Here is a 21256-nt window from a genome sequence, read left to right on the forward strand (position 1 = left end):
GCTCTGTTTGGGAATTAGCTATTAGCTGATTACATTAGCTGATTTGACTAGCTCTTTGTGTAGACCTGTTTGGTAAAAATTAGCTGATTGATAATAGCGGTTTGTGCAAAAGGACGAATAAGGACATTTCTTTTTTTAATTTTAGGACCTGTAAACTAAAAGTAGGGTTAAAGAAGTCCATTAATTTAAATATTGCAAAACGCTAATTGAAAAAGCTCATAAAATGAGCTTTTTCAAAATTAGCGTTTTCATCCCAAACCTCTCTCCACCAAACACTCCAATCAACGGGTTCAGTGGTCAAACCGCTAAAGTTGGTCAAAAACGCTCTTTTTATCCCAAAACGCTCTTTACCAAACAGGGTCATAGTAGATATTGTTTGGATGTCGGTATTTGAAGGTAGGTGGGTGTAAATGTAATTAGATAATCTTATATGTTTTGAGGTGTAATTGAAAAGCATAATAAGTGAATGCATGTGATGGTGAATTTTGGGTAATTTTTCTTACACCTCAAATTGGAGGGAAATTACGGTACATATCTTTTTGTTCCAAAATTTACCTTTTATCTTTTATTTTATTTATACAAATGAAAAGATATAAGAGTAATTTTATATAATTACATTACTAAATCATCACTTACCTTATCTTTCATCCAAACACAACAAATTATTTTATAACCAACTGACACCTCACATCTCTCTTTCTCTTATATCTCTCATACTCTCTATCTCCCCTAAACCTTTTTATCATCTTCTACACTACCATGGCTCCATTTCTATACTGCAAACCCTTGTGCTTAGCTTTAGCAGCAACAGCTCCCATGGGACTGAGACTATACGGTGACTACCTCCATTTCCAAATCGGGTTCCTTCTTCAACTCTTCACAAACAACTTCCTTCACCGGTGTCACTATCTCTTCAAATTCTGATCGATTAACAGCAATTACACTAGCCATAATCACCTTATTACAGTTACCTCTTTTTTACGTCGATTAACCTTCTTCGGAAACTCATATGTTGCAAATGATCTTTAAAGGCTTCAATGACTTGATGAATGAGCTCGCTGTTCGGAGAAGAATCCCATTTGTACCAAAAACTAGTGTAACAATCAAAGCAACCGCATTCGAAAAGATGCTTCCTTTTCACAGTTTTGCTCTTGTTTTCAACAGAAGAAAAATATCTACCTTTAATGGTGGTGAGCATGGACCTAGCTAATAGATATGCTAAAACATCACACTCATTATTTGGAAGGGAGAAAGCTAGAGTTAGAACGGTGACCGAAAATATTTTAAAACGGGATCGGAGTCCTTATATGAAGAGAGAAACGAGTAGCCATTGTTGCTTTTTCTCTTAACCTTCATTTTTTTCTCTTAGCCATTGGTCAGACTTTTGATGATTATGTCATCAACGTATACCTCTATCTTGTCGTTGATGAGATCTTTAAAGATTTCATTTACGAGCCTCTGGTACGTTTCTCCTATATCTTTTAAACAAAATGGTATAACGTTATAACAATACGCACCTTCATGAGTGATGAAGCTAGTTTTTTCTTTACTTTTGGGATTCATGGGGATCTGATGGTACCCTTGAGCTGCATCTTCAAAGGAATAAATCGCATTGGTGGTCGTGGAATCGATGAGTGTATCAATACACGACAAAGGTTATGAATCCTTCGGAGTAGATTTATTGAGGTCAGTAAAATCGACGCAAAGCCGCCATTTCCCGTTAGCTTTTTTTATTATTACCACATTGGCTCTCATTTGGGGTATTGGATTGGCTCGATATGGCCACAATCCAACCACTTCTTAATCTCCGCACTGATTATTTTTTATCACTTCGACCCATGGTTTCTTCTTTTCTGGCATATCCCTTCTATAGACTTATCTATGTTGAGGGAGTGCATAATGACTTGTGATGAGATACTTGTTACATTTGTTGGGCACCAGGCGAAGACATCGAAGTTGTCTTTGAAACATTTGGTTATGTCTGTCTTAATAGGTTCAGCTAAAGCTTCGGCCACCTGAACCAGTTTACCTTCAGCCAGCCATACTATTTCTAGAGAACTTACAGGCTCGACTATTTCCCTTTCCTCTTCTCACTTATCTGATATGGACGTTTTATCCCTATCTTTTAGGGTGAATTAAGGTTTATTCTTGAGCTAAATAATTAAGTTTAGTGTTTAGTTTTATGCATATCTCAATAAATCAATGAGAAGTAAATAAAATATTCACTTTTAGTTAATTTGAATCACTTTGGATATCGTTTTTTTATAAATAAATTAAATAAATAAATCAAGTAATCTCGAGCTTTTTTACAGGTTCAAGGAACGCACGCATATGCAAGAGACAAACGAAAAGGACAGAAGCAACGCATCACACGCCATGTGAAAGGAAGAAAATATTCTTCTAGAGTCCCACACGGTGTGTGGGTATGAAGGGGACAAGAACGGCAGTCAATCGAAGACTTTTTAGACAAGTTCCCCAGTCAACGGGCAACCCACACGATATGTGGATTGGCCACACGGTGTGCGGGAAGACTGGAGCAGTTGTTTCATCTTCGAAAATTGCCCGAAATTGCCAGAAGCAAGCCCACTCGCCGTGTTAATAAGGCACACGTCGAGTGGGACCATTTTTCAACATTTTAAGTGTGAAAACATCCAAAGACAAATGTAATTATGATAAAGTTACTTCATAAGCAACATTAAAAAAGTATTGATTGCAATAGTTTATAGCATAATAGATTGATGTTTCTTCCATTTTAACACAGATTGTAATTCTTTTATATCGTAAATATAATATTTATATTTAATTGTAGTTTAATTCAATTTTTATTTAACATATATTATAATTCTTTTGTATTATAAATATAATATTTAATTGTAATTGTAATTTTAATTCAATTTTTAGTTTTTTATTATATTCTAATATATTTTTAATTAATCTCATATTTTATTATTATTGTTTCACAGAATTCCAGTTACAAAAAAAGAAAATGTATTAAAATTGCTAAAAATTACAAATTATTGAATTTTGTAAAAATAAATAAATCATTCACCTTTAATTAAAATTCTATGAAAAACTAATCAATTATTTTCAAAATTAATTTAATTTAATTTGAATTATCAATAAAAAAATATATATTAATTTCAAATATATAATATATAAAAAAAAATTTCTACCATGATATAAAATTACTTAAAAGTAAATATGTCAATTTATTTATTTATCTAAATTATATAAAAATTTCATATCCCGTGCATCGCACGGGTTTTCGGCTAGTTAAATATGATAATAGAATCAATATTCCATTTCATTCAATTACAACTTTGATTACATTACTGCTCCCATATATCACATTGCATCATGGAATACCAAAGGGACCTTTAAAAAATTAAGAGCCATATTTAGCCATAATGTTTTAGGGGGAGTGCATATTTACCTCTAAAGTATAAAATGGTGTAAATTTAACTCCAACGTTTCTAAGAGCGATCAATTTTAGCCATACTTTACCGAAAATTTGAAAAAACTGGTTTGACTGTTATTTAACTGTCACTTCAAACATTCCAAACATCAATTATATTTAAGATGTTTAGTATGCTACTAATAGAATTACAAAAAAACTCTGTTAAAATGTTAACAATTAAGTCTTTCACATAATTCTTCCTCGGATCTATTTATCTCTCTCCATCCCTTTGTGTTGTGTTGTTGTGTCCTCGAAAGTAAGAGAGAGTAGCCGCCACCCCTCTTCCCCCTTTCTCCTGCACCCGACCCCTCTTCCCTTTTCCCCTCTTTTCTTTGGAAAATATTTGGTTTTGCCCAGATCGCACAACAAAGTTCAAGGCTACTTCTATATAGTTGAGGAGGAAGCTTGTTTTCCTTCTTCTTCCTCCCCCTGCTTTTTATTTTTTCTGTTGTGTTAGTTTGTTTTCCTTTTGTTGTATCGTTTTGGATCTGATATATTTTATCCGATCTCTGGATCCGTTTGTCGTGCATCTGTTCGTTAAAATCTTTGTTTCTGTAACATTTTCTGTTGTAGCAAGTGCAGAAAATGTAGATCTTATCCGTGGATCACTGGATCTACGTGGTTGCAAAAGAAGGGACGTAGATCCGGTGTTTCAGACTAGGCCAAAGGATGAAGATTGAACTACAGCTGCTCCGCTGCGAATCTGGGGTTACGATAAATATATGGTTCAACGGTCCTCTATTTTAGATGTACCTTTATGGCTTTTTTTGCTCTTTGTAGTCTTTTTCTTGCCGTTGTGGTTCATGTAATAGGCTTTGCCTTTATGTATTTGAGGTTTTATTCCTTACTATTTTCATGTTGTACTATCAATCTTATTATCTAATGAAATTTTAGTATTCCCATAAAAAAAAGTCTTTCACATAATTAATCACAAATTTTTTTATCAAACTGTCTAAAATATTTATTGTGTTATTGATATAGTTACAAATAACCAACAAAAAAATATATAAAACTGCTATAATTCATCGATAAACATAAACTTATTTGGAATGTCCGATGTAATAGTTAGATCAGTCTTTTCAAACTTTCGATAAAATAAATTTACATCGTTTTGTACGTTAAGATAAAATATACACTTCTCCTAAAACATTAAAACGTTAAGGTTAACTTAAGTCTTATCTCCGAATAATAGTAGTATAATTAACTTGCACACTGTGTAGATATTCAACTAATTATTTTTAAAAAGGGGACTAATCTAACTATAAATCGGGTTCGCACAAGATTGTAAAAAAAAAAAAGTCATGTCCTACTCGCCACTACGGGACGTGGACTGTGATGGTCCACTAAGATCTATCATGGATTGGCCTGCCCGTCCGCTGGCCCCATGGAAGCGCGTGAGATTATATCCAATGGAATTAGTGGTGTTTGTGCTGTGAAAAGAGTAGTTTAACAAAGGATGTACGGGGATGGGGTGGTGCCTATAAGGCCATACCTCAATAGGCATAAAAATTTAGGCCTAATAGCTCCCTAAACTTGTAGTAGATTGATTCTCTAAATTTTACAAGTGTCTCACCAATTCTCTAAATCTGCTTATTTCGTATTACCAGCTCTCTAAACTTGTCCATAAAAATAGATTAGCTCCCTAAATTTTGGAAGTGCCCCCACAAACTCCTTAAACTTGCTTATTCTGTAACAACTAAATACAAAAACCATAATACTAACTCTCGATCCTCATCCGTTCAATCTCTCAAACCTGCAACACCAACTCTTATAATAGGCTGAAAGGTAGGAGAAGCGAAAAAATTACCTCCCGAATAGATAAAGACATATTTTTAGAATTTAGGTTTAATACATTTTTGTATTTAGTTGTTACAAAATAAGCAAGTTTAGGGAGTTGGTGAGACACTTGCAAAGTTTAGGGAGCTAATCTGTTTTTATGAATATGTTTAGAGAGCTGGTAAAACACTTACAAAGTTCAGGAAGCCAATCTACTATTTTAGACAAGTTCAAGGAGCTGTTAATGTATTAAGTTAAAAATTTATAAAGATTAATACATCATGAGCACCGTCTACTTGTGCCAAAAGTTTGATTCATACAGTAAACTTATAAAATGTCTTTTTAATCTCTCCAATATTCATACAATAACCTATTTACCACTTAGATTTTTTAAGTAATTTATTGACCCTTGATTCATTTGCTTACATTGATTCATTTACTTATGAAATTATTTAAATGGTATACATTTCATTTTGTCTAAATATGTAAAAAAAAATTCAAAATTAAAAAATTAAATGTGTAATTTATGATTCTAAATCATTAAAGCAAATAAATTTTCTGTTTTTTACACCTTTATAGCGTTTTAATAGATTCGGAGACTTAATCATGACATTATAAGCAAGTTTAAGGGGCTAATGAGACACGATATAAGTTCAGGAGTCAAATCAAGTTTTTTGAACAAGTTTAAGGGGCAAGTGATATATTAAACTAATTAATAAAAAAAACTTAATACATTAATTTCCACTTTCCACTTGAACGTGTCTAAAAAGCTTGATTGACCTCTTGAACTCGCATGATGTCTTATTAGTCCCTAAACTTACTTACATGATTAAGTATTTAAATCTATAAAAACACCATAAAAGTATTGTTGAACATCCGACATTGCTAAATGATGAAGCTATATGACTCCTTAAATATGTGAGACAATTCTCACCATTTGAGGTACCTTTTGGGGTGAGTTAGGCCTTTGTTTACAAGTATAAAAAGTAGAAAGTTAATTTATTTTAAGATTTGGAATCACGAATTAGACCTTTATTTTTTAATTTTTGTAACGGTTTAGACAAATTGAAATGTATACCACTTTAAACAAGTTTATGGGACAAATGCATCACTATAAATAAGTTCAAGAGGCTCATATGTCATTTTAAACAAATTCAGGTGACAAATAGATTATTTTAAACAAGTTGAAGAGGCTAAAGATACGTTTCATAAGTTCATAGGTCAATCATGCTTTTTGGACTAGTTCACGGGCTCTCTATAATACATGACGTTTTATCTAACTTTATATTATTTACTATATAGTTTCTCAAATATTTAAACTATTGAATACTCCTAGAATTTAATGACTAAACAATGTATTATTAAAATACGAGGACTAAACGATATATTAAATAAAATATAGAGACTAATAATTTTTTTTGTTCTATAATACATGACGTTATGATTCAATCCATGCAGATTAATTGAGTTTTACCATATATATGCTCTATTTAAGTTGTGTTTTTATTTTGGGAATAAATAAAAAGTAATTAATGGATACAATTAATACAATGGTAACAAAGTATTTTTAATTAAAATTAATTATATTTTTTAATTTTTATAACTTAACCTTAAAAGACATCTATTGTGGAACAAATAAGTACTTTACATGTATATAAGTCAAACAATAATTTTCTAACTAAGTACTTTTCTTTTTTGGAATCTTCTAACTAAATACTTAAAATTCTCATTTTTAATATGAAAGTCACAACACTAAGTAAAAAGGAAGTAACAAGCACTCCCTTAATCAGTATCTCTCATCCACTAAGTAGATTTTTTTTTTAGGCTTAATACATCATTTGCCCTTTGAATTTGTCTAAAAAGCTTGATTGGCTCCCTGAACTTTCAAAGTGTCTCGATAGTCCCTAAACTTGCATAAAATGTTCAGTTAACCCCCTATACTTGCGTAAAATGTAATCAATTGATCACTCAGTTGCAAAAAAATAAGTTAAATGAGGAAGATGTATTCCACACGTCTTATAATGTTATTACATAATTCAAAAATAGAATAAAAGTGAAGTTATTACTTGTTTAACTATAAACTTTGTATTCTCTAATATTACAACTGCAATACATTTTCCACATTTAATTCATTTTTTTGCAACCAAGTGATCGATTGATTACATTTTATGCAAATTTAGTGGGATAACTGAATATTTTATGCAAGTTTTATCGGGACGCTTTATAAGTTCAAAGGGCTGATCAACCTTTTTGAACAAGTTAAAGTTCAAGGGGTATTAAGTTTTTTTTTTTTTTTTATGATAAACAAGTCATTAATTCATACAACTCAAAAAACACAGCTGTCTAGAATTTTTTTATTTATTACAAAAATACATGTAGAATTTACAGTAGCCGAGTAAGAAATAAATGTTGGAAGGGTTAATAGATTAAAATTGTCACAAATTACATATCTTCCTTTGGAATAAACATCAACTATAGATAATTCTGGCATGAATTCCATCCTTAATATCAAATTTGTTATACAATTTAAGTGTATACCTATTATTTGAGAAAACTTCGTATAAAAAAAATAAACAATAATTTCTTAATCAAAAAATTAAATTTTTTATTTTTAATATGAAAAGATAAAAAAAAATGTCGAATAAATCTTTTGTAACCCTTTCTACTCAGTCCATTATATTTAGTATTTAGTGCATGTTTATGATATGAATTGTTCTTTTATTTAGTTGCTATTGTGTAAGTGGTGAAGCTCTTAGCCTAGTAGTTGAGAGCTTATCTATGCTTTGGGAGGTTATGGATTCGAATCACATCTGGATTTGATGGGAATTTTTTTCTTCTTCTTTAATGTAAGCACATTGTGTGCAAATTTTAGTTGCTATTGTGTAAAACTTGAAATTGAGTTAAAAGAAATAATTATTAAATTTCAAATATTTAATATTGCAAAGCAACTCAAATTACAAGTTTATATTTTATATTTATTTATCTTGATTTGAAAAATTGTTAGCTAGGCTAATTTATTTAACTTTATTCTCCACTTGGCATCTCACAAAAAGATGTAGTTCACATAAGATAGATCTGCCCAATAATATTTAATTATCATGTTTTACATGTGGTGCATATTGTAGTATAAATTAAAATCCATTATGTTGAAATAAATTAAGTTATTATATGTGTAAAAAGTGGAAGATTTTTATGAGGACCCATCCACAATTATTTATGTTCTGACATTATAGAAGTTACATCTCCTAACCCACTACACATTGTTTTTTAAACTTTATATACATTATAATCAGGAAATTTGGTGCACTAATTTATTTATTTGTGTCATGCCAAAACTCTGTCAAGTCAATATTAATTATACAGCATGTACCAAATAATTTAATATACTAAAAAACAATAGTAATAAGTCAGGCAGGGCTAATCTCTTCAACAACAACAACAACCTGGATAGAAGATCAAATGGTCATTATTTATTTATCTAGATTTCCCAAGAAGCAAACAAACTAATATAGATGCATCACATAATTGAATTTCCAACTATTCATTGGGTTAACTTTACTCTTTTAGCTTTAAAGAAAAAAAAAACTCTAATGTTAATGGTTAAGAGTAATTTTATCTCTAACGCGTAAAATGATATAATTTTATGCTTTAACATTGGCAGTCAAAAGCAATTTTACCCCTAAAGTTTGTAAGTTGAATCAATTTCAGACATTATAAAACATATATATTTTGTTCTTTATTCCTCAATAGTTTTTTTTTTAATGGAAGACTTGGAGGTCAACCCAAAAGAACCAAAGCATCCTAACAAGGTTAGCACACTTCGAATCAAATGGAGTCGAGTCCAAAATATTATTAAAAGAGAAGAGAAGATCCGTACAAAATAAATAATAAAAGACAAACAAAAAAGCGAAATAAAATACATACAGACTAGCGGAATCGAAACTGGGGCAGTCCCGCCAAGTCATCAGACACAAGATGTGAGCAGAAGGAAGGCGAGGAATTCCATGAAATCAATGAAGAAGAAGATCTACCATGGTTAGCTAAGGAATCTGCCACCCTATTTCCTTCTCTAAAAATATGCGAAACAAAAATTGTCATTTGGGACACAAGGGAAAGGCAAAGCATCCAATCTTGTCGGAGACGCCAAGGAACAGTCTTGGATCTTGATTTTAGCAAATTAACAACATAGCTTGAATCAGATTCAATCCAAAGCTTCTTCCAACCTTTATCCCAAGCCATACGAATGGACTGCATAACACCCTGTAATTCCGCCTCAAAAGGGAGACAAATGCTAAACGGCATCGCAAAAGCACCATGCGGAAAGCCTCTGCAGTTTCTGAAAATTCCACCTGCCCCTGCTAAATTATCAGCCACAGATCCATCTGAATTTACTTTGATCCAACCTGGCAGTGGAGGACGCCAAATAACTTCCACGCAGGAGGGTGCGGGAGGAGGGCGACCAAGTATAGAGAGTTGTGACAAAACATGGTGATCCTTAGCTGAATGAAACATAACTCCTTTGCTTCCAAATTACACAGATTAAATCATGAGTTAGGAGCTTGTTCAAAACATGATGTCTAAGAGTTGAGGACTGAATTTTTGTGATTGAAAACACGCCAAAAGAGAGTTGAGACTGTCAAAAACTCCAACACGCAGACCAAACAAAGAAAAAATAGCGTTCCAGATTTGGGTCGTGAAGATACAGCTCACAAAAAGATGGTCATGACTTTCTAAATTAAGACGATAGAGTTCACACCGTGAAATTAAAATCAAACCTCTTGCACAGATTAAATCATGAGTTGGGAGCTTGTTCAAAATTGCTCTCCAATAGATAAGAGAACGAGACGGTGGCAAGAAGCTTTTCCAGATGAAGTTTTTCCAAGACACCTCAGGCTGAACCCCCCGAATCAATTTGTAAAGACTTCTGACCGAAAAAACGCCCTTTCGATCAGCCTTCCAGAAGCACACATCTTCAGAGTCAAAACCTCCCTTGATATCTTCAATATCACCCCTAAAATCTTCCATCTCAGTCGGGAGATTCGACCAACCAGAACTGCCATAATAATTTAAAACTGAATCGCCACTAAGCTCAGTATCATCACAAATATTCAAACGTTCAACAACCGTTGGGCAGATCCAAGAACTAAACCAGAAATTGAGCTTTGAGTGTACGCCAATCCACCAAGAAGAATTTTTCAAGATAAAAGAAAAACAACTCCTAGCGGATGACCAAACCGAGGAGCCAATAGGTGTGGATCGAGGACCCCCCATCTTACTTAGAAAATGTTTCTTCAAAATCCCCATTGGAAAATTATCTAAGGAGATTAAATCCCAACAAAATTTGCCCAGCATGGCAATGATCATATCTGCAAAGTCTTTTACACCCAAACCTCCTTCAGCAATGGGTTTATGTTAGGCATAAATTTGACTACAATTTAACATATTATTTAGGATGAATTAAAGGTGTTTTTAGGGTTAAATTATGTAAAAGAAGGTCTTATAAGTGTTTTTATGCAGATTGGGAAAGATTAAGTCAAACAGACTGTAAGCAGCCTGTTTTGCACAAACCTTGAGGAGATGAGCAACCTATGATCTAGCAGTCTAATGCTGCGTTTCTGATGACGGATGGCGACTTGACAAGCGGCAGGAGCGGCAGGCAGGAAAGGCAGGAAAAGAGCAGCTAAAAGAAGCATGATGACAAGAGTGTTCGACCCTTGAGTATTCAAGGGTCAAAAGTATCTTAACCACTTCTAGTAATCTAGGATCTATGAACAATTTATTTGGTTTTGTAATATTTTATCACATACTTTCGGTACCGTTTGTTTTTTTCTCCTTTAAATAGACGTAGTGGGGGGAAAGGAACCAGATCCTTTTTTGTGAACTGAAAAGAGAAGTTTTGGTAGAGAGAAGAGCTCTCGAGGAAGATGATAACTCCATTGATGGAGTTCTGTAGATGCACGACAGACTGTTCACGCGGTAGTATGAGTGAGTAGTCATTTTGAACTGGTTCGGCCAGTTAGGGCCGGTTATGTAAGCTCTTTATTTTCTATTTATGAATGAATGTTGATAACTTATGATGTGTTTGATGAAGCTTCTTACTCCATTGCTTATGCATGTATGCTAGTGTTAGATGAATGATAGGGAACTGCTTTCATCTTCACGGAACTTTTTATCAAACATCCAACCCCGAAGCAGGAATGTTAGGAGGTTGTATCAAGGGTTTTCTTTATTGAAATGTTGTTTCGATAGTAATGCAAGAAAGAACCAACCTTAGGGACGCTTATGGTTGTAGTAAGTCTTAGAATCTTAAGAACACACGAGAGTTGACTTAAGTGAGCATTAAAGCAGAAACCTTGACTTCACTTTACTTCATTCATGAATAAATAGGACATTTAGGGACTTAAAGTAACCTGTTCCGTTGTGCCTAACCTGTTCTACCTTTTATCCATTATCAAGTAATCGTTTTTATAAGTTAAATCATTGACTTTGTTACCTATTCACAATATCTCTCAATATAAAGAATTCACACACCACGAACACCCTGTTCTGCAAGGTTTTTCTAGTAAAATTTGGTCATCAATCCCTGTGGAGACGATACTTTATTTATCACTTTATTATTTGTTTCTAGTGCACTTGCTAGAGTCTGTTTAGAGGACAACAGTTTACAACATAAATTCCAAGAGGGGATGACAATCTTCTTTTCATTCACCGAGCCCGACCAAAGGAAATTCAAAGTGCATCTTTTTAAAAAGTTCAGCAGGTCAGGAGGCCATTTATAAATTGAAAAAGAATGTAGAACTAAACTGGAAATCACTGATTTAATTAGAGTTAACCGCCCAGCCATCGAGAGTAACTTCCCTTTCCAGTTACTGAATTTTAAAATAATTCTATCTGCAATTGGTTTCAACAACCTATTTCTTGGGATTCCTCGAAACAGAGCAACGCCAAGGTAAGAAAAAGGAAGCGAACCAATTTTAAAACATGTAATCTCAGCTAACATGCGAGCACGAGTAGGAGTAATTCTTTGGCCAAAAAAAGCTTCAGATTTAGTCCAATTTACCAATTGACCCGAAAGAGTGCCATAGAGTTTGAAAATATCAGTAATTAATTTCACATTCTGCACAGAAGCTTTGCAAAACATCAAGATATCATCAGCATAAAACAAATGAGATGGAAATTTAGAGTTTCTGACATAAGACATAGGCTGGAGACGCCCAGTCTCCAAATGATTTAATATTAAACGACTCAGAAAGTCCTCAGCCAAGCAAAAGAGGATTGGAGAAAGAGGATCTCCTTACCGAAGCCCCCTGGAACAACGGAAATAACCTTTAGGGGCCCCATTAATCATAATGAAAATTCTAGACGAGATGAAAATATTAAGAATAAGGTCTCGAAATTCCACCGAGAAACCAAACGCCTCTAGAACTTCCAAAATGAAATTCCAATCCATAGTGTCAAATGCCTTTTTGATGTCAATTTTAATTGTCATATTCCTCAATAGTTGCATATCAATTGGTAAAAAATATTTCATATTTTCTGTAATTTAATAATAGAATTAAAGATTGATATTTATAAATTTAGTTAAATATTTAAATTTTTTGTCCAACTCGTAAAATAACAGTATACTTTTTATTTTATTTTTTTTTTAAAAATTCACGTGTGATCATATGTTGTGGTATGTTATTAATGAGTGATAAAATGACACACATGTGAAGCTTAGATTACAAAATTCATGACCGAGAAGACAGTTTGTTGAATAATTTCTCAAATTTACCCAACTTGTCAACATTAAGGGTAAAATTGTTCTTAGCTACCAACATTAGGGGTAAAATAACACAATTTTAGATGTTAAGGGTAAAACTGCTCCTAACTATAAACATTATGAGTATTTTTACACATTATCCCTATGAACAATAAAATTCTGAAGAATAGTAATCCACTCCAAAAATTTTGACAAAGAAAAGCTTACACGAGCTAACATATGAGTCACATGATTCGCAAAACGATATATAAAGCTGATAGTTACACTATTGAAAGAATCACGAAGAGCCCTACACTTGTTAACAATAATCTCATAAGCCGAGCGGAAGCTAGACTGCTGGAGGGGATCAACCACACTTAACGCATCAGATTCCACTTTAACTCCATCAGACCCTTTGCCTCTTAACGAACTGAGTGTCTTACGAATACTGATAGCTTCACCCTCCCTTGGCGATTTTTTTTTTCAGATTTTCTATATGCGAAAGCACTACAAAAATTGTCATAGGAATCGTGTAGCACTGTCCTGATATCAACGAAACCCGCTCAAAGAACAAAATGATGCATCTGCACTCAGTTTAAATCACTTGTTTTATAATCTATTTAAAATGTTGGTCTGATTTATTATTTCGTAACATTTATCTCGTGACTTATTTAAAATGTTGATCTTTACTTCCTGACTTATTATTTGATAATATTGGTTCTTTGACCTAGCAAAATTAGTGAAATCTCAACCAGTAACACTGACTAAGATTTCACTAATTTTGATAACTCAAGGGCAAGTGTTATGAAATAATAGACCAATATAGAAAGATAAACATTTTAAATAGATCAATGGACAAATAGGGCTTTAAGTCTTTATCACTCTATATAGTTCAGTTCGAACAAATATAAATAAATAGATATTAGTGATCATAGACAAAGGGAAACTAAAACCAAAGTTGTAAAAAATGCTAGCGCTGTCGGATAGATAGAGCCTCTTAGATTTTTTTTTTTTTTTGAAACGGAACTTGATATTATTACTCAAAGCATTAAAGCATTACACAGAAATGGTGGAGGAATCTCCAGCTAGGTACCTCTTTCAGACAAAGAAACAGACGCTCGGGCTAACACATGAGCAACCTGGTTCGCTGAATGACTAACAAAAATAACAGAACAGTTGCATATATCCCTGATAAGTGCTTGACAATCTCCAATGATAATTTCTAGGCTCGAATTGCTGCTGGTTTCTCGCCCTAAGGCATACACCTATACTTGTGAATCCGACTCTATAATGATATTTCTCCAGGCCTTGGATTTCAGCCAGCTTAATGCTTCCCTGTAGGACAGAGCTTCGATGAGAAGCGGATCAAGTTGGCAGCTGATAGTTCCATTCGAGGCTGCTATATACCGTCTCTCCTCATCTCGTATAACAAAACCAAAGCCCCCATGACCATGCTCTTGGAACCAAGCCCCATCCACGTTAAGTTTTATCAGACCCAGAGGCAGAGGGTGCCAGCGTTGCGCAGGCCCAGAAGTTGCAGCAGTTGTTCATTGCGCATGCCCAGAAATTGCAGCAGTTGTTCGTTGCGCAAACCAAGAAATTACAGCAGCTGTTCGTTGCATCGGTTTGGCCTGCTGCCACTGATATAACACGTCTTTCGCCCGGGTAAAAGTGAAGATGGTCGTAGCAGATTTCCCATTCCACAACCAATCATTTCTATTCATCCATACCACCCAACACGCGGATAGTGCAAGCTCAATTTTCTCAATGGACTCCTCTCTCTGTAATAACCTCCAGACGTCAATAAAATTCGAGCAACGGATGCTTATATCACCTATTGGCAGCAAGAGCCATACCCGACGTGCCTCAACACAGCCCACTAAAGAATGCATAGTGGTTTCCTCACTTCCCAGACATAGTGGACATGACCTATCGACTGGAATAGCCCGGCCAACCAGAGCCGATCGGGTAGGGAGGCACCCCGTGAGGACACGCCATAAGAAATCTCTGATTTTTGGCGGGATATTAAGCTTACAGACATCAGTCCAGTTCAGAATTCCTGACGAATGAAGAATGTGCGAGCGGTTAGTGAGTTGTTTATAGGCCGATTTAACTAAAAATTGCCCTTTTTTATCCCATAACCAGCCCCAATCATCCTCAATATCCCTAAGACTGAGTTGTATATTTCTGATGAGATCAAAATTCCTTTCTGTAAACATCCCATGTGCCAGGTCCTCGTCCCAGCAGCTGCGACCAGGCACCCGCAGGTTGCTTACAGTGACAATTTGCATATCTTCCAGTCTGCTGCTCTCCACGAAAGGGTTATCCTCATCAGGTAACCAAGGATCTTCCCATATGTTAATACTAGTCCCATTTCCCAAAACTTTCCGAGCTCCTCCTTTAATTACATCCCTCGCTTCTAACATACTCCGTCAGATATAGCTCGGATTGGGAGTAATTTCCGAATCCTGATATGATGTGTGAGGGTAATACCTAGCCTTATAGACTCTTGCAACCAGAGAGTCGGGCTTGGTGAGCAATCGCCATCCTTACTTGGACAGTAAAGCTATATTAAACATATGTACTCTTCTGAATCCCCAGCCTCCGAATTTTTTTGGTACACATAACTTGTCCCAAGCTTTCCAGTGAACACCTCTGCCATTCGCTCCTCCTGAGCCCCACCAAAAGGAGTTCATCATTTTCTCCAGATCTACGCAAAGCCTTTTAGGGAGGATGAAGAGTCCCATTGCATAAGAAGGCAGAGCCTAGATAACGGATTTGAGCATGATTTCCTTACCGGCTCTGGATAAACACTTCAATTTCCAGCTATTCAGCCTCGAGCGCACCCGCTCCTCAATATACCCGAAGACCTGTCTCTTGTTTCTGCCAATAAGTGATGGAAGGCCCAGATACTTACCCGGCACAACCATATGGTTGATGTTGAACAGAGAACTCAGCTCCTCACAACACAGTTCACTACAATTTCTACTGAAGGAAATTGACGATTTAGAGCAATTAACATGTTGACCAGATGCCCTTTCATACTGGAGCAGGCAATACTTTACAATGCCAGCCTCCTGTTTAGTAGCTCTGAAGAATAAGTAACTGTCATCAGCAAAAAAGAGATGAGATATAGAGGGTGTCGTGCGGGCAATTTTGCATCCATGTATTAGGCCATGATCCTCTAGAGCAGTCAGACTGGCCGAGAGGCCTTTCACACATATCAGAAAGAGATACGGGGAAATTGGGTCCCCTTGTCGCAAACCTCTAAAAAGGGTGATAGGGCCAATTACATGACCGCTACTAATCACATTATACTCTGCCTTTGTCACACATTCCATAACCAGATCGATCCATTTCTCATCGAAACCCATTTTCCTCATCATAACGCGCAGAAACTCCCATTCTACTCAGTCATATGCTTTAGCCATGTCAAGTTTAAGGGAAGTAAAACCATGAGCCCCCTGAGTCTTTCTGTTAAGAAAGTGGTTTACTTCGAATGCCAGCATGACATTATCTGAAATGAGTCAGCCTGGTAGGAAAGCACTCTGCATTGGAGAGATAAGAAATGGGAGGACCTTTTTCAATCTGTTTTCTATAGCTTTAGAGAGGATCTTATAGATGACGTTACACAAAGCAATCGGCCTCAGGTCCGACATCAATTCAGGCTTATGCTTCTTTGGAATTAGAACCAAATTGGTACGATGAATATCATCCAGAAACTTCCCATCATTAAGCCATTTGATACAAGACGTTACCACATTCCGTCCCACTAAGTTCCAGTAGTGTTGATAAAATCGCGGATTGTACCCATCAGGCCCTGGGCTTTTATCTGGGTGCATAGAAAAGACTGCTGCTTTAATTTCTTCAACAGAGTACGGACGGAGCTGCTCTACATTAATGTCATGTGAAATCAATCGGCTAGCATTATTTAGAATAAAGGACGGATCACAGCCAGAGGATGCAAAAATCTGATTGAAATAATTAGTAATGAGAGAGGCCATACCAGACTGCCAGCCAACCAAGTCGCATGTTTCATTTCAGAGTCTGTTGATATTTTTTTTTCGATTTCTCCCTGAAGCCTGTTGAGCAATTTCTGCAAGTGCACGGTATACGCTTGTAGTAATAAAAGATATCGATCCCACAGGGAACGTTTTTTAACAAAAACTTATTTTGAATCGGTTAAATTTACTTATAAGATTTATAGTAAGGAAAATCGTTAAATCGGTTTTGGTTTTGAAATTGCTAGAATGAGAATTAGATTAGAGTATGAAAATGCTAAAAAATATTCTGATTTAAGAATGAATTTGCAAGACAGGAACGCTTAGTACTTTTTAGAAAAGTAAACAAATGTATTTGTTTGCATTAAGTAAAGAAAACAACTTTAAACTTTGTATAAATTATAAAGATGAAATAAATGACGGAACCTCTAATTTTTAGGCTTTGAACGCAACAATCCTCCTAACTGGTTTAGATTGCTTCCTTAACCAAATTAAAACTCTACCGAGATAATAATTTGTCTAAGTGTTCAACAAAGTTTCCTTGTAAAGATTTTGAATTAAACTACGTTTTAATGAAAACACCAGCATCAATCCACTTCGGATCCTTTACCAAAGTGCTGCATAAAAATCTATCGAATAGAACAGACTTTATTAGATGAAATATAAATTGATACAAGTTTACAGAGAACACGGAGCATGGAAACATTCGACGACTTGCAAGTGAACGGGTTGTCAATCCTTTCCTTGGGTTTCGTTAGAGTTTGTCAGGCTTAGGGGCGGATCCTCTACTCAATCTTCTCGTTGAATCTTCGTAATAGAGACGGGGTCTGTCTACTACCAAAATGTAAACTAAATTGGAACAATGTCTAAACGCTACTGAATTTGTTATTATTGAATAAACAATGTGTGTACATCATATTGTTTTGAACAGAAAATGAAATCTAAATTCTGAATCACTTGACTCGGAATTTCTGCATAAATTCTATACTAATCTCTTTCTTCTACATCTCTTCAACTCTTCATCAACTCTTTATTTATAGATGTTGAAGAGTCTTGATTGAAGCGTCGCGTTCGTTGTGAAGGATCGTATCCGTTGTGAAAGGACGTCTTTATTCACCCGAACGAACGTGTTTCGTCGAAAACGAAAGTGTGCAATTTGGCTTCTACAGATTTCTGCTCTTACCGAGAATATTTAATTCTCGGCCGAGAATGGGGGAGCATCATTTTGGTCTTCGAACGAAGGGAAGGAGGAGCTGAAGGGAGCGTGTCGCGACCGAGAATTGGGGGGCCGCGGTCGCGGCACGGAACTTTTCCGTGTCTTTGGCTTTCGTTCTCGTCCTCGATTTGGCGTTATTAATTTTCGTCATCTTCGACTCCTTTTGTAGGGTTTTTCTTCTATTTTTGATCCTTTTTCACTCCTATTTGGATGTTACCAAATATTTATGTACCTTGAATGAAAGAAACATATTCGAGAGTAAAAGTATTCTAAACAGATATAAACAGCACAAATTCATAGCAATATTGATGTAATTATTGATGATATTTTAGGTATATTTTGGGCTTAACAAATCTCCACACTTAATCTTTTGCTATTCCCGAGCAAAATTTCACTGAATTTATTCTTTAACTAATCTCGTTTATGAAAATAAAACATATATCTCTGTATTACCTTTTGAATTAGTTAAGCCGAAAAGACTTACTTCGCATGGCAAATTTATACGCAAAACATCAAACTAACTTTATATAATATACGATATATCATTCGTCTTGTATCTTTGTTTTAAAACTGAAGTATTCGGGACGATATAAGCACGCATGTTATTGAGTCTTTTGTCTCAAGGCATTTCAAAGCACAAAATTTCCTTTCCCAAACCTAAACTAATATATGAGATATATTGTATATTTAAATAAGTACTTAGGATTAATTTATTTGCTTAGTTACACCCGAGATAAGGGTGGTCTTGATCGTAACTTTATACGTATGTTATTGCTTAGTGTTTGCTTAAGAGGTACCGACCATGCCATGGGTGGACGCAATCGTTACTTTAAACTTAAACACGCTTATTATTATTATTTGTTTGTTTTTAACGTTCCTTCCATACCTCGATTGTGATAAGGGTGGTCGCAACCGTGGCCAAAAGTAAATGGTACTTAATTTTATTTCCTTTCATGCCTCGATTGTGATAAGGTTGGTCTCAATCGTGGCCAAAAGTTAAGAATTCAACTAATTGATTAATTAATATGAAATATAAAATTGAAATTGTAATTTGGGAAAAAGAAAGATAGCACATTCATCCTTTATTGACTTAAAATTCAACATGTATTATGGCTAAAGTTTCCTTAAAAACTTCAATTGGTGTTAATGTAAGACGAAATCAAACCGAGCTAAAATTGTTAGTTCAATTTAATGCCTATAAACCTAATTGAAAATTTAAAATAAGATTTATTGTATCATGAATTGTATGATATAAAATAGAGATTGAAAATAAAGAATTTATTTAACTAAAATACATCCACTCGAGACAATTTTACTTTAAAATCGTATGAGAGATTTGTGAAAAATTTTGAAAAATATTACCCGTATAGAAATATTTTTTTCTAACGATAATGATAACCTAAACAAATAATCATACTATCTTATGATTAATTTATAAATATATGAAAAATGTCGAGTTTATGAAAAATAGTGTGAAAAATAAAATGTGTTGCAATATATGTTGCATTTGCATAAAAATTATTCGTTGCATTTGTTATTTGTGCTAAAAAAATGATATATGTATATCTCCTCCCACACTTAAATTGGACCATGTCCTCATTGGTGCAAAAATCGAGATATCATGAAAAATAAGCATGAAATAAAGCATACGAAATAAAGATAGAATATTAGCAAATTAAAATCATAAAATTAAAAATTGTACCAAACATATTAAAAAGAAATATTGTACCAAACTTTAACAAGATAAAAATAAAAATAAAGAAAACAACCTATGCATGTGGCGGGGAATCCGGAGGTGTAGGTGAAGTCTCCACATTTCGTCGTCGGAAAAATGAAAGCATCCGAGACCGAGTAGACCTATGCTCACGCCTCAAAAGGTTGAGGTTGTCATTCATCACCATGTTATTTTCTACCAAATCATCAATTCTTAAGTTCATTTGGCGATTGTTGGAATTGATTTGGTTCAAAATCCTCCGCAAATCCACCGGATCATCCTCTTGAGGTGCTTGGGGTTGTGGTTGAGCTTGTGGTTCATCCTCCTCGCCTTCCGCCTCGCCGCCGCCTTCGGTACCTACAAATTGAGAACTTGAAGCGCCACCACCTATAGTGCCACGAAGATGGGCAATACGGGAAGCATATGTTATAAAGACGGGGGGTCCTTGCGGAAGCAATAAATGAGCCCGCTCAAGAGCCGAGATGTCCAAAAGTGGAACATACCCACGGTAGGTGGACATGTCATAATCTGCCAATTCACCCCGTGCTCCCAACACAATAGCGGTGATAAAATTATAGAGAGGGATTTGAATGGTAGTAGCCCTCGAGGCACGGAACAAATTATCAAATAGAATACCAATGCTATCAATCCTCAAGCCTTTAAACAAACTATCCAAAACAAACAAATCCCGAACCTGAATCTTCAAACTCTCAACACGACCAAACAAGGAGAAACTCAAAAATTTATGAAAGAAGAACACACAATTGTCCTTAATCAACTTGCTTGAGGTGTTTTTCGAATTAAAATAGTCTTGGTCCGAAAGAGTTTGCCAAATAGCATCATTATCAAAATCCTTAGGCTTATCGTAAAAATCAGAAGTAGGGAAACCAAACATGTTTCCCATTGCTTCATAATCAATGGTGTAAGTGGTACCCTCATTCCTAAAAGATATTGAAGTTTTCTTCTTGTTCATGGTCAAAGTGACCAAAAATTCCACTACATATTCATTAATACGGGAAAAACGCATATTAACGAATTCTTGCCAACCCAAAGCCTCAATAAAAGCATCAATTCTAGTGGAGAAATTCAATGCTCTTACCGAATGGAAGTCTAGGAAGTGCATGTCTACAAATTGGCGATCGGCTTGTGAAAAATGTTTGAAACGAGCGGCTTCCTCCTCCGTTTCGATATCGAAATAAGCCCCGCATCGAACCCGAAGGCGATTAGCTTCTGTTATAGTGGGCTTGTGACCAACACGCTTGGTTCGAGGCATGTTAATGGTGTTTAGGGTTTAAAAAGAAGAAGAAGAAAAAAAAATGAATTGAGAGAAAGAGCAAAGCTTGAAGATGAG

Source organism: Euphorbia lathyris, chromosome 2 (genome assembly GCF_963576675.1).
Source record: "Euphorbia lathyris chromosome 2, ddEupLath1.1, whole genome shotgun sequence".
Lineage (NCBI taxonomy): Eukaryota > Viridiplantae > Streptophyta > Magnoliopsida > Malpighiales > Euphorbiaceae > Euphorbia > Euphorbia lathyris.